At 47.4% G+C, this 14,724-nt stretch overlaps 1 protein-coding gene across 4 annotated transcripts in view; it reads left to right on the top strand.

Annotated features, from left to right (window-relative positions):
• NOS1 (nitric oxide synthase 1) overlaps positions 1-14,724 on the top strand; it is a 159,323-nt gene that overhangs the window by 35,488 nt on the left and 109,111 nt on the right. The window lies entirely within an intron of this gene.

The raw sequence follows: 14,724 nt of genomic DNA, 5'->3' as shown, positions 1-14,724 counted from the left end.
CAGCCCTCCATAGACGCCCGCCCCTGGCCGAATGGGATCTTCGCTCCCACGGTGATGACGGTGCCTTCTGCACCTATTTCTTCAGCCCGGGCAGGATCAGGGTTGAGCAGTGCTGGCTTCCAGAACCTGGGAAAGTTGTGCCTCCCCTGCGGAGAAGGCGCTAGGGCTCCCGGATTGCCCCCCAAGTGGGCGAGTGGCGAGCTCCCGCAGGGTTTGGGCCGGGCAGTGTACTGCGAGCGAGGGTTTGCTTCTAGGTGACCAAGGGTCAGAGCAGTGTCCCCATAAGATCCAACTTCCAGAACCACCTGAGGGACCCTTGGGTCCAAGGGTCCAGACAGGGCTCTCCCCACTGGGCGCTAAAAACCGAGAGCCGCTCACCTCGACCCACAGAGCACCGGGCCGGGAGCCTGAGGCTCTGTGCGCTCTAGACCTCGCTGTCTGGGGCCGGCACTGGCAAGAAGAGAGGCGCGCGCGGAGAAGGCAGTAGACCGAGCGCTGGAAGCTTCCTAGTGACATCCCTGGGTTTTAACTCTGGATCTACCCTTTACTTGCTAGATGACCTCGGGTAAGTCTCTTTACCTCTCTGAGCCTCAATTTTCTTATCTATAAAGTGGGGGAAGCAATACCTTTCTCATGCAGCTAACATTAGGACCTTAAAAAAAATTCATGAGCGGGAGTATCAAGCTCAGGACAGGTGCTCAATGTGTGAGAAAAGTTGCCGATATTATTATAATGCCCCGGGACGGGTCAGGAAAACTCATGGGTTTCAAGTTTTCTGCCAATAGGAACTGGGGGTCCTCCCCTCAGGGTCCCCAGGTGCTTGCCTTCTGCGAGTAATAGGTAGCCCTGAGGAACATGCATCCAGGTCTTTTCAGAAGATGAGACCTGCTTTCCCCTGTAGCCCTACTCAGATGCTTGCCTTAGGCCCCAGAGGAGCGTACAAGTGATGGTGGAGGGAGTGTCCCCAAGAGTGCCTCTGGGTATAGGAGCTGTGGGGGTGAATGTGTCCAGGGGCACTGGCTGCCCAGCACCCTGGAAGGGAAGAGGAAAGAGCTGAACCCAGGTCACTCTCTCAGGGGAACCAGGAAAAAATTCCCCTTTCTTCAGTGCCTCTCGCGTTGGGGTCAGTCCAAGACTGGGGTTCGCATAGGCACCAATGAGCATTGCCAGGGCTCCCTGGGATATAGATTTCCCCATTGTTATTTTGAATTTGAGATAAAACAGGGACTGTACCTGTCCTGGAGTATACACTAGCCGCAGGGCTCCCAAGCATTTCTGCCCTCAGCGGATAGGTTTGAGAAGCCTTGGCAGGTCTCCGGAGGGAATACTGTGTCCCCCCACTGTCACCCCAGCCCCTCTCCACAAACCCGGATTCCAGAAGCCTTGGGAGAGGCACACAGCTCTGTGTGGGCTCCAGGGTTCCTTCACACACAAGGTATCCCTGAGACCTGCTAACAGGGATATTTCCCCAGGTGGCAGGGATCTAAACCCCATTTTGCAGATATGGAAACTGAGGGAGGGGAAAGCAAGTGACCACACTGGTACGTGACACAACTGGGCACCCTGGCCCTGGTTTTTGGCTTCTTAATGTGAGTCTTTTTGCAGGAGTCTTGGGCACTGAGGAGCCCTGGCAGCACAGTGGTTAAGAGCTCAGTTGCTAACCAAAAACGTTGGCAGTTCAAATCCACCGGCTGCTATTTGAAAAACCTATGGGACAGTTCCACTCTGTTCTGTGAGGTCACTGTGAACTGGAATCATCTCAGCAGCCACAAATTTGGTTTTGGGGCACTGAAGCAGTCTAGCATGTGCCCCCTGCCTTGACACACGTGCAGCCCCGTTTCCTGATACATCTGCCCAGCCAGAGGCTACCCCAACAGCCAGGGGCATGACTATGTCTTCAGAAATGGTGATTTTCCCAAAGCCCTGACTGTGTAGAAAAAGCAGGAGCTGTGTAGCAGAGGCGCTTGGTGAAGATCTCTGCTTGAGGCCAAGTTTAGCTCACTCCACAGCTGTGTGACCTCCAGCTAGTTGCTTAACTTATCTGAGCTTCTGTTGCATTATCTTGAGAGAATAACTCCCACGAGAGGTTGTGGAGATTTTGAGATTGTCTGTGTGAAAGATGTTCTGTGAACAACTGTTTTATGGTAAGATTGGCAGTTGTAAGGAAAAAAGGGAATCCCAGACAGAAGAAAGGGTCTTCTGTGGAGCCATTTGAGGGGGCTGGTGTGGACTTGGCTTCCAGACAAGCCTGCCCTTTTCACTTCTGGTCTCTTTCCTGTTTTCCCAAATTTCCAAAGCCAGCCCCCCTGGGACACTCTGCCATCCATAGGGGAAAGAACACCCAGGGGAAAGGTGAGAACAAGGGCACCGAAGGGTGCAGGAGGGCCAGCAGCTCCACGGTGGTGGGTGGGCAGGGGGAGGCCGTCTCTGCAGCTGAGCCACAAGGAGTTAGGTGTTTAAACTCTCCCCAGTGGTAGGGGCTCCAGCTAGGACCCAGGAAGGCTTGGGTATCGAAAGCATACGTTGGCTTGACTTTGCTGCCTTCTTGGGTGTGTATTTTGGGGTGACTTATGATAAGAGTCAGGCTGTGTGGCTGTCACAGCCTTCTGCGCAGGACGTGGTGAGCCTTAGAATGTGGCGTGCTGGGAGCCACAGGCGACAGTCGGTGCCAATAGAACCAGGGCTTTTTCCTATTAGAAACTGGAATCTGCAGAAGTGGAATTTGACATTTCAGGACCAATTTCCATCTGGGCTGTTGTAGCAAAGGGGCCTGCTTCCCACCACAGGTCAGGTGGGTTTGTGTGGTTAACTACGCAGAGGCTGCATCAGCTGTAGATATGACCATTTTTCTCGTTCGAGTCTAGCAAGTGGCAAACACCAGCCCAGCCGACTGGCAGCATGAGAATTCACAAAGGCACCCCAGAATCGGCAAATGCGTAGAGACCAAAGTTGCTATGTGGTTACCTGGGGCAGGTGAGGCGGGGGGAGTGGGTTGTTGCTTAAGCTGCACCGAGTGTCTGTTAAGGATGGTGAAAATATTTGGAAGCAGAGAGTGGTGATGTTTGGACAAGATGGTGGATGTAGTTAATGTCACTGAATCATGCATGTAAAAATGGTGGAGGTGTTTTGTAACATCCATTTCACTGCAAGAAAAAATTTAAAAATCAAAAAAGGAGAGAGATACCAGACCCCACCCCAGATCTACCAAATCAGCATTCCCAGGGGAAGAATTGAAGTGCCTGCATTTTTAACAAGACTTCCCCCAAGAAATTCCAACACCTTCAGCCCCTCTCTGTCACCCCCATTTTACAGATGGGGGAACCTGAGGCCCAGAAAGGGTCAAGAACTTGCTGAGAGCCACACAGCACGTCGCTGACAAAGCTGAGATAGAACCTAAGCGACTGGACTCTTGGTCCAGTGCTCCTTGACAATAGCTTCGTGTTTATTTCAGTATAAGGAAGCCCCACCCATGGGTGGTGAACTTAAAGGAAATTTAACCCTGTTTCTTTCCTGGTTGTCGCCATAGATTGGACAAGCTGTTAAAGGGAAACTGCCTGATTCTTCCCATCTTGACCTTGCTGGCCATCAGCCCTGAGTCCCCAACCAGAGTTGGGCATCAGCCCCATTAGTTGGTCCATCTACCTCTTTAGAGAGCAAATCCCTTTTAAAACTGACCCACTGGCTGGAACAGGAATTAAGTCATCTGTAGAACTAATAAACCGAGTTTAAGCACCATTGACGTCACCAAAGCCCCTGGTTTGGGCTCATCTCTACAGCTAAGTCGACCCCTGGCTAGGTCTCCTAAGATTACCGTAAGAAAATACCACAGTGGGTGGCCTTAAGGAACATAAATTTATTTTGTCACAGTTCTGAGGGTTAGAAGTCCAAAGCAGGGCCTTGATCATGTTCATTTCTTCTGGGGGCTTTGACAGAGGGACTGTTCCACGCCTCCCTCCTGGCTTCTGGCGGCTGTGGGCAGTCACTGGTGTTCCTTTGCTGCTTGGAGAATCACCTGTCTCTGTCGTTGCATAGTGTCTTCCACTGTGTGTGACACCAGTCATATAAGATAAGGATTAGGATGCACCCTCCGCTGATAAGACCTCGTTTGACTCATGAAAGAAAAGTCCTATTTCCAAACAAGGCCACACTTACAGGTACAGGGGTTAGGACTTCAGCATATCTGTGGGGGGGGGCACGATTCAATCCCTCACAGCCGCCCACCCAGTCTTTGCAAGTCACGCATATGTTTACGTTGCTCACATGCCCGTTCCCAGGAAAGAATTACGGAGCAGCATCCCATGACGCTGGAAAATTGAGCCCACTCCATTCTATTCCATGAAAGTGATGTAGCAACCGAAAATGCCCCTAGGCTCCCAGTGAGAGGACAGCTAACAGGGTGCAGCAGGCGTGGATCACGGCAGAGTCGTCTTCAGTGACAGTAAACCAATGAGGAACAGCAGTGATTGTGTGTGGTACTGCGGTGGACATCAGTGCATTTGTCAAGTGTGCAGTGATGTGCGTGTTAGGTGGCAGGCCCAGTCGTGGCCCTGAGGGCAGGTGCCCAGAGAGACATGGTGTGATCGCCTTATCTAGTCAGGGACATGGCCACCAAACAAGCCCCGTACGAGGTGTGAAGCTTCTACAGGAGAGGCAGAGGCAGAGGCAGAAGGAGGCTGGATGCCCCAGGAGAAGCACCTGGGACTATCAAGAAAGGCTTCTTGGAGCAGGTGGCAGCTGAACTGATGGTCTTCTGATTGATACTGTCACTCTTGGGGCAGGGTCTCTGGTGATGGATTGGGGCAGGGTCTCTGGTGATGGATTGGGCCAGGTGTAGTCAGGTTGAAAGGCAGAGCGCTAGACTGAGAGTCCAAAGAGAATATCATCTTTGGAAGCATCCGAGGCCAGGCTCAGGCACTTGTGGGCTCTGTGACCCCAGGTGAGAGAGTTAACCTCTCTAAACTCAGATGTGCCGTCTATAAAACAGGGATTCTAAATACCACATGGGGCTGGCAGGAGGATTTGATGTGTAGCGTATGTGTAACTTTGGAAAGGGGACAGTATCAGGCCCATCCCAATGATGATAACAAGAAGTGAAGTACAAAAAGAGAGACGCCTTTAGTTAGCCACATGATATGGGCCTTGCCTCCCCCTCCTGCTCAGCCTCAGTTTCCTCATTTGTGAAACGACGGAGTTGGATTTGAAAGACATCTCCATTTGAGAAGCAAGCAGATGTATTCTGCTTGGCTGGTACAGCTTTTTTTTTTTCCCCCTTGGTTTTGTTATTTTCTTGCCATTAGGTCACAGACCCCACCATTAAATATTGTTTAGGTCACTCGCCTGCCCCTTTGAGGCAGTTCAGTTTACCAACTCTGGCTAACTTTCCTCAAAGACCTTCCAGTGTCGACATTCTCTGCCTCTCAGGAGACAAGCGTTTGCCCCAGTCTCGTCCGTCAGTTGCGTTTGTGATTTCTGCTGCCAGGTCTTATAAGGGAGATGGCCCTATTCGGATGGGAAATCCAGAAGCCCAAGTTGGTCATACCCTTTGCGAGCTCTCACAGCGTACCTGGACAAAGGGAACAAAGAAATTCTCACTTCCAGTCTGGGCAGTGTTTTCTCTTTTTCCAACCTCTGTTACCTACTATAAGCTTATCGCTTCTCACCTGGGGTTTCCCAGGAGCCACGGGCCTTCATTCTGGCCACCCACGGTGCTTAGGGAGTCTTGGACTAAGGGAATTTGAAAGAAATTCCACAGGTTTTCAGCAGTGCCCTCAAAAGCAGCTCAGCTTCTGCTGAGGACCTTCCCCAGCCAGCATTAAATAATAGTCAGAAAGTCTCTTATTCAAACCTGACGGCTAACTTACTACCTTGGGGATAATAAAGGTGGGCCTTTCTGGAACCCATTTCCAGTGGGAAATGAAGAAAGCAGCTTGTGGATTCCAAGAGCTTGACAGGCTTCTGATGGCACTGATGAGCAGCTATCGTTGCTCAGGATTTTCTTCTCTTGAGTAAAAGTCAACTCAGCCTCTTCTTTGCTTAACAAGCCAGCCCTGAGCTCCCAGCTCCATCTCAGCCCCCGTGAGACAGGCCAGGGCGCAAGGAGAGGGGGAAGACAGGGCCCCCGCACTCAAGTAACTTACAGTATCTGGGAAAAGGATCAACCAGCCCAAAACTAGAATGCAACGTGACAAATGGGGGCAGAGGTGATTCAGTAATAGAATTCTTGCCTTCTGCGCGGGAAACCTGTGTTCAATTCCGGGCCAATACAGCTTATGCACAGCCACCACCCATCTGTCAAGGGAGGCCTGTTTGTTGCTATGATGCGAACAGGTCTCACCAGAGTTTCCAGACTAAAATGGACTTAGGAAGAAAGACGTGGTGATCTACTTCTGAAAATCAGCCAGTGAATACCTTATGGATCAGTGGTCTGCTCCCATTATACATGGGGTCCCCACAGTCAGGGCCGACTGGACAGCAGCTAACAGCAGCAGTGTGACAAATAGTGTGTGTAGTTCATCTTATCTGGTCCCTGAAGTAGACACCTGGATCACCACGAGCTGTGTTTCATTCCAGGAATTTTTAGCGTGAAAATGCAACCTACAGGGATAAATCAGGATAGTACTTAATAGCAGCTGAAGTATTTTGAGCATAATTTTGTCTTTGATTTTTGAAGCAGTATCTTGGTTCTGAAATATTGAGTAAGGAAAATGAAAACCAATTATGTCATGGACCAGGGTCCAGGTAATGAAGACAGGCAAATACGTCCATGTGCTAGTTTGTTACGGTAAGTCTTAGCTGGAAAGAGCTTCATTTGTCTTTCCTTCCCTAATATCAGGGTAGTCACTAAAATGAAAATCCCCGTATTTCCCGAAAACCAGGGTATGAAAGAACGGGACAGAATGGGTGTCATGGCTTGAATTTTTCTTATTTTTTTTTAACAAACATGTAAAACTCCTACAGGTAGATAAATGCTGTTTCCTTTACTGATATCTGCAGTGCCCAGGAGGGTGGGCATTGAATTTCTTGGAGGTACCTCCCTGAGTGGTATAAGCAGTTAACAAACTCACCTGCTGACTGAAAGGTTGGTGGTTTGAGTTCACCCAGAGGTGCATTGGAAGAAAGGCCTGGCAATCTATTTCTGAAAAGTCAGCCAGAGAAAAACCTGTGGAGCACAGTTTTACTCTGACACACATGGGATCACCATAAGTCAGAGTCAGCAGCTTTTACCTTCTTTAAGACTTGCCTTCAGAAGGGATGACATTCCCCTTTGAATCTCCCCACTGCTGATATCTCATTGGGCTTTTGAGGGTGGATTTCCTTTTCCGAAACAGGAAGAAGCCATTGGGAGTCAGGTGTTAGGCTTAAAAGTAGTGAGTGAATTGGATGAACTCATTTGGAGTTTTAGTATTGAGAACGGTTCTTTTCAAAGACATATGGGGTCGTCAGACTGGCTTTTTCACCTGGTACAGAACTGACACCTAAGTCAAGCATCGTGCGCTGAAAGACTCTGACGGTACCCAGCCTCCAGGAGGCCAAGACCTTCCTGCTCAAGAATCCCTTTTGACAGCCCATTTCTGTGAGGCAGGCTGTCTGACTTCTCTCTCCGAAGCAGCGGAATTAGATTGACTACTCAGGTTGTCATTGTTTAAAAACAACCTTAACGGAAGTATTGGGGGAAACTGTGCAATTACAGTTAATCTTCTCGGGTATAATAGCAGCACTGTGGTTTTGTAGGAGAAAAAAACTGTCTTCATTCCGGAGATGCAGGCTTGAGAATTTAAGGATGAAGCCTTCTGTGTCTGTCTGCTGCTTAGTTTCAGATTTTTCAGTGTAAAGACAGATATGTAGATAGATTTAAAAAAAAGATGGATAAGTAGAGAGAAAGAGATAGGCAGGTGCACATAGGGCAAATATGGCAAAATACTGATAGCTATTGAATCTAATTAGAAGTTTATGAGTGTTACTGTACTGTTTTAAGTTTTCTGTGGTTAGATTCTTCATAATAAACTTGGGGGGCAGAGACAGATTTAGTTAGCCATTCCTCTGTGTTAGATTTTCCCGAGCTTCTCGGGAGAATACCATTCAGCCTCCCCATCTCTCTCCTCATCCTGTGCGTGCGCGCGCGCGCACACACACACGCACCCATGCACACACACTCTGCCTGTCTCTCTGTCTCTGTTCCACTCTCGCTCTCTTTTCCTGGAAGAAATAATCTTGCAGCTTAGCAGAATGCCACTGTTTTCCACGGCAGCCTTCCTTTACATTTTCCCTCAGCATTTTAATTAGGGCAGTGAGTCACCGTGCTTTATGAAGGCTGGTGACAGTGTCATTTACGGCTGTTTAGCATCCCAATCAAGCTCTCTTTGGCGGAGCTCATTCCGTCGGGGGCATTGAGCAGTGAACAGGAAGCTGCCCCTCTGTCAGCAGCAGAACAGGCTTGGGGCCTCTGGAGGAGCTGAGAAATGACTTAGAGGTTTGTCCCTGGAATATCTTCCAAAGTTGCCTTCTCCACTGCTGCCTCAGTCATCTGGGCATGCCTGGATCTGCTTCAGCTCCAAGGGTTGCTCACAATGGCAGCTTTGACAGCCTTCTAGGTGCCAGCAAGCTGTCTCCCAAATGCAGGGATCTCTTTCCAAAGTTCCATCAGTGCCGTGACATCAGTCATTGCATGCCTTCGATCCCTCTGCAGGTGAGGTGATAGGGAGGAGGCAGGATTCCAGAGTCTATCCACGTTGGGTTCAAATCCAGCCACTGCCACTTGCTGGCCGTGTAACCTTGGGCAAGTTACAGAATCCCTCTCGACCTCCTTCTCCTCTGCTGTAAACATGGAGAATGATAACTTCACCTCTCTGGGTTATTGGGGTAATTAAGTACCAAGCATTTACCCCATTTACCCCTGGACACTCTTAACTCAGAGCTGAAGTTCACCCTTTGGTCAAAGATTAGGCAGGTCTATAAAACAAACAATAACACATGTAAGGAATGTGCTTCTTAGTTCAATCAAATATATGACACCAAATGGGCAACACCTGCCCAAAAGCAAAGCTGAGACAGCAGGAAGGGACAGGAAAGATGGACAGATGGAAACAGGAAACCCGGGGTGAGGAAGGGGAGAGTGTTGACACATCGCGGGGATTGCAACCAGTGTCACAAAACAATTTGTGTATAAATTGTTGAATGAAAAACTAATTTGCTCTGTGAACTTTCACCTAAAGCACAATTAAAAACGCAGGCATTTAAGTTAAACATTGTGTCCTGAGATACTCTGATGAGTGTCCCTCAACTTGAGTTTGTTCGGTGGTTTCTCACGATTGGAATGAGATGGTAACCATTTTTAAAAACATACTCATTAACATTGATAGGTAACAGGAAAATGTAGCTAGCCCCTTCATACCATGATTTCGTGGATTTTATTCTTTACGATGAGGCTATCATAAATATTTGAGGTAAAAAGTGAATGAGTCACTTTGAAGGAAAACTGTTAAATAAATAATTACATAGGTGAGGTATAGGTGTGGCACGTAGGTGTGATGGTGGTAAGACCAGTTTGGGAAACCTGGCATTATTTCACAGGACACTCACAAGAGCCCTCTCCACAGTAGATGCTATTATTACTCCCACTGTGCAGATGAGGGCACTGAGGCACACAGATGCTAAATGCCTTGTCCAAGCCCACACAGTGAGTAAATGGCAGTGTGAGCATTTGAACCCAGTGCCCATGATCTTAACCATGACATTCTCCCAGAAGCCTTCTTTCCCACCTCTGTGACGGCAGCTCGGTTAAGGTGATGCCATTCTCTTTCGACTGTGATTTCATTCAGTAGGGTTAAATCAGGTAGGAATGTGTCACTTGGTGGCGAGGTGTGGTGTCTTCTAGGAGCTCACTGGGTGTGCTGGTGCAACGGGGGAAAAAGATGGAGCCAGTTCATACATCCCTCAGTGGAATCACCAACAAAAATTTACTGAATCTGGGATCGTATGACCCCTCCGAGTGGTGGAAGGTGGTTGGGTTCGTTCAGCTCTTGTTGGAATGAGTAGGCAATGCCTAGTTTGACACTGAAGGAGAAAGCCCCAATTAGAGAGAAAGGTGTCCCTGAAGGAAGAGTTTCTGTAAACGTGCTGAGGTGGGAGAGGAAGTTGATACGGAGTTATCATGCCATGCTGATCTCAGTAGACGTAACCCAGGGAAGATGAGGGCAAAAGCTGGGCATTGGCCAGCGAGGCGCAGGTGGGGCCTGATGCAGAGGGGCTTTCAGGGAGGGGGCTTAATGAAACACCTGGGTCCACTGGGGGCACCTATGACAGGACCCAAGCCACTGAACACACCTTAGCCCTTCACTGAGCAACCCCTAAAGGTGACTTTCCTTGGTTCCCTTTAAAACCCACTAACCAGCAGAGGAGTCCCTCGATGATGCAAATGGGTAATGTGCTCAACTGCTAACTGAAAGGTTGGAGGTTCAAGTCCACCCAGAGGTGTCATGGAAGAGAGGCCCGGCGATGTAATTCCGGAAAAATAGCCATTGAAAACTCCTATGGAACACAGCTCTACTCTGACACACATGGGGTCGCCATGAGTCGGAGTCGATTCGATGACAAGTGGTGGTGAACTAATGGCGTCTTGCAGCCAAATACCTACAGGTTCCTGGCAAGAAACAAACGAGGTGGAGGGGGGCTCCATGGGGACCTAGGGGACCTGGAAAGCCCACGCCCCATCTAAAGAGGGTGGCTACCGCCTGCTCCAGCTGATTGCTGACATGGAGGAATATAGGCTTGATACAAACACACCTTCCCATGTGTCCAGAAAGCCAGAAATTTTTATTTTATGTGAAACCTCATGGTTTCTAAATGTTGGTAACCCATTTGGGAAAAAAAGTTAAATGTGTGGACCAAATGAAACCCACCTGTATGTCTGTGGGCCGTGATTTGTAGACTGATTGGAGCCGTTTTGAAGCATTTGATACCCTGAGTCTGAAGCATTTTGTGCAGAACAGGTGATAGTTTAGGTCGAGCCATCTGAAATCGCTATTTTTGTAGGTCACAAGATGATTGAAGACCTGCAGTTTTATACAGTGCAGACTAATATTATCACACTCACTAGACCCAAGTGCCCTGTTTGGAGCTTTCTGGGAGTACAAAAAAAATAAAAGGCATTTAGAGGCAAACTGGACCACTGTTTCTCAAACTGTAATGTACGCATCAATCACCTGGAGATCTTGTTAAAGTGCAGAGTCTGGTTCATAGGTCCAGGGTGGGGCCTGAGGCTCTGCATGTCTAACAAGCTCCCGGGTGAGTATCGAGGTACTAGACCGTGTTCATCATTGGTGATTGTGCGGACTCCACTGAGACTCCCTATCTTAGTCATCTAGTGCTGCTACAACAGAAATACTACAAGCTGATGGCTTTAACAAAGAGAGATTTTTTCTCTTGCAGTGTAGGAGGCTAGAGGTCCAAATTCAGGGTGCCAACTCTAGGGGAAGGCTTTCTCTCTCTGTTGGTTCTGGGCGAAACGCCCTTGTCATCAATCTTCCTCTCGGCTAGGAGCTTCTCAGCTCAGGAACCTCAGGTCCAAAGGACACACTCTGCTCCCAGTGTTGCTTTCTTGGTGGTAAGAGGTCCCCAAGTTTCTCTGCCTGCTTCGAATCCACCTGCCGCTCCTTGGAAACCCTATGGGGCAGTTCTGCTCTGTCCTATAGAGTTGCTATGAGTTGGAATTAACTCAATGGCAGTGGGTTTGGTTTTTGATTTTGGTACTGAAATAAGATTCTGAGAAAATTTTTTAATTTCAGGGAGGAAGCAAGAAAAATTAGTGGGTAACCTGAGTTTGGGGAGAAATTATGCAAGCAACCTGAATCCTAGTCTGGCTCTGTTTCCCCACTGTGAGCCTCAAATTCCTCATCTGTTAAATATGTGGTTAGTTCAGTGACTTCTAACATTTCTGAGTCATGGAGTGCTTAGAAAATAGTGTAAAGTGGTTAACACTCCCCTCCCCGCCCCCCCTCCCCCGCAAGATACACACCTACTTACAAAAGCTGTGCCCATATTTCCAAGGTTTTCAGAGATTCCTGGGCCCTGTGGGGTCTATAGATCTCATATTCTGAACTTTCAGAATAGACAATCTCTCTAATCCCTTCTAACTTTTAATTACTAAAATTACACAGGTGATCAGTTCAACTGAGTTAAAAACATACCATAGTAGCAAAGACTTTGAGTTCAGACAAACTGGGTTTGAATCCCCTCCACTAACACTTATTGGCACAGTTTCCCATCTATAAACTGGGGATAACAATAGTACTTCCTTCATATGGTTGTTGCAAGAATGAAGTGAGATAATTCAGTGAAGTGCTTATACATAAAACTGTTTGAAACATTAGATTAAACCATATGCAGTTCGTAAATTTGATAATTCTAAACTGCAAAACTGGCAATTTCATCTATCCCACCCTAATTGATAAATATTCAATAAAAGGTATTTCTATGAATAGCTAGTCATTTATTCCTGAATAGTTATTATGTACTTATTAGGTGCTGACATATTCTTTTTTATTGTGTTTTAGGTGAAAGCTTACAGTGCAAATCAGTTTCTTATTTAAAAAACTATACATGAGTCATTTCGTGACCTTGGTTGCAATCCCTGCAATATGTCAGCACCCTCCTCCTTTCCCTTTCCACCCCAGGTTCCCCCATGTCCATTTGTTCGAATTTCTTGTCCCTTCCTGCCTTCTTATCTTTGCTTTTGGGCAGGGGTTTCACATTAGGTCTCCTGCAGTTGGTTGAACTAAGAAGCATGTTCCTCATGTGTGTTATTGTTTGTTTTATAGGCTTGTGTAATCTGTGGCTGGAGCCCTGGTGGCATAGTGGTTAAGAGCTCAGCTGCTAACCAAAGAGGCTGGCAGCTCAAATCTACCAACCACTCATTGGAAACCCTATGGGGCAGCTCTACTCTGTCCTATAGGGTCACTATCAGTCGGAGCAAACTCAACAATACCTAACAACAACAACAACAATCTTTGGCTGAAAGGTAGGCTTCAGGAGTGGCTTCACTTCTGAGTTAGCAGGGTAGCCAGGGGCCATAGTTTTGGGGGTCCCTCCAGTCTCTGCCAGACCAGTAAGTCTGGTCTTTTAGGTGCTAACATATCCTAAGAAGAGAGTCAGTTATATCTTTCAAGTCAAAGCAGACCTATGTTGCCTTCAAACCAGTTGACAAGCAGTTGTATATGTAAGCTCAAGCTTGCCGTGGTGAGATACTTCCCTTTCCATCCTTGGTTCTTGTCGCTACATCTGTGCTAACTAATATAGAGCAAGTGTAAATGCATTTTAACCAGTCTGAGAGTCTTTTACTCCATGAATTTAACACATTTACGTTTATTGTTGTTACTGATGTAGCTGACGTGTGGAGTTATTTCTGCCATTGTAGTTTGTGTTTTCTGTTTAACATGTTCTTTCTTTGCTGAAATTCATTTGTAACTGATTCGGGCCTACCTGGATACTATGATCTATTTACAGGAAACTTTCTTCGGTACTCTCTTTAAATAGCCATTCTTATTTCTTTCTCATTCCATAAGTACCTTCTGCCTTCCTCTTTGACCAGCTCCCCTGCACCAGGGGACACCTGAAGACGGCAGGCATGAAAGGAGAAAACTTGCTTGAGATTCAGGTTAACATTGAGCTGCAGTTTGGAGATACTGCTCTTGATGTCCTCCTAAAAATAAAGACTCAGCATTGTCATTACAGTTGGCATTTACAGACTGCAAAGTGCTCTTCACAGCATCCATCTTATTTAATCTCCACAAAAACCTTGGGAAGTAGTTGTTATTACCTTTTCAATTTCACAAAAGGATATTGAGATTCCAAAGGTTAAATGGCTTGCCCAACATCAAATAGCCAGCAAATGGCAAGGCTGGGGGAATGAGCCAAATCAAGTGTATTTTCTATAAACCAAAAAAAACCCCACTGCCGTGGAGTCGATTCCAACTCACAGCGACACTGTAGGACAGAGTAGAACTGCCCCATAGGATTTTCGAGGCTGTAAATCCTCACAGAAGCTGACTGCCACATCTTTCTCCCACCGAGTGACTGGTGGGTTCAAACTGCCAGTCTTTCGGTGTGCAGCCGAGTGCTTTAATCACTGTGCCACCAGGGCTCCTTGTATATTCTATAATCCCCATGAGCTTTCAGAATAGAATATAGAGATGGTAATTGAACCTTGGTGGCCCAGTGGTTAAGAGCTTGGCTGCTAACTAAAAGATTAGCAGTTAGAATTCACCAGCTGCTCCTTGGAAACCCTACAGGGCAGTTCTACTCTGTCCTGTGGGGTTGCTGTGAGTTGGAATTGACTCGAGGGCAATGGTTTTTTTGTTTGTTTGTTTGTTTAGTATCAGGAAATATTGACTCGCATGATGTACTAGACCACAGTTAAACTATTCATTCACACTCAGGAAGAAGAATTCTATCAAATATAATTCAGTCATTCTTATTCTTTCCTTCATCCCATTTTTACCTTGCCTTCTAGTGCTCTCTCTCTCAGGAAATTTTGTCACCCTTCATCTACTCTTGGAAGCCAGGAGCTCAAAAGTCACCATGGACACCTCCCTCTCCCTGACCCCCTATATCCAATCAGTCACCAAGTTTTATTGATTCAGTCTCCTAAATATCTCAAATCTGCGCACTTCTCTTCTCTTCTTTCATCACCTGAATCCTAACCACATCATCTCTGGCCTGCAGCAGCCT

Source organism: Elephas maximus, chromosome 22 (genome assembly GCF_024166365.1).
Source record: "Elephas maximus indicus isolate mEleMax1 chromosome 22, mEleMax1 primary haplotype, whole genome shotgun sequence".
NCBI lineage: Eukaryota > Metazoa > Chordata > Mammalia > Proboscidea > Elephantidae > Elephas > Elephas maximus.
The sequence above is the reverse complement of the archived record's forward strand: the minus strand, read 5'-3'. Positions and strand labels throughout refer to the sequence as shown.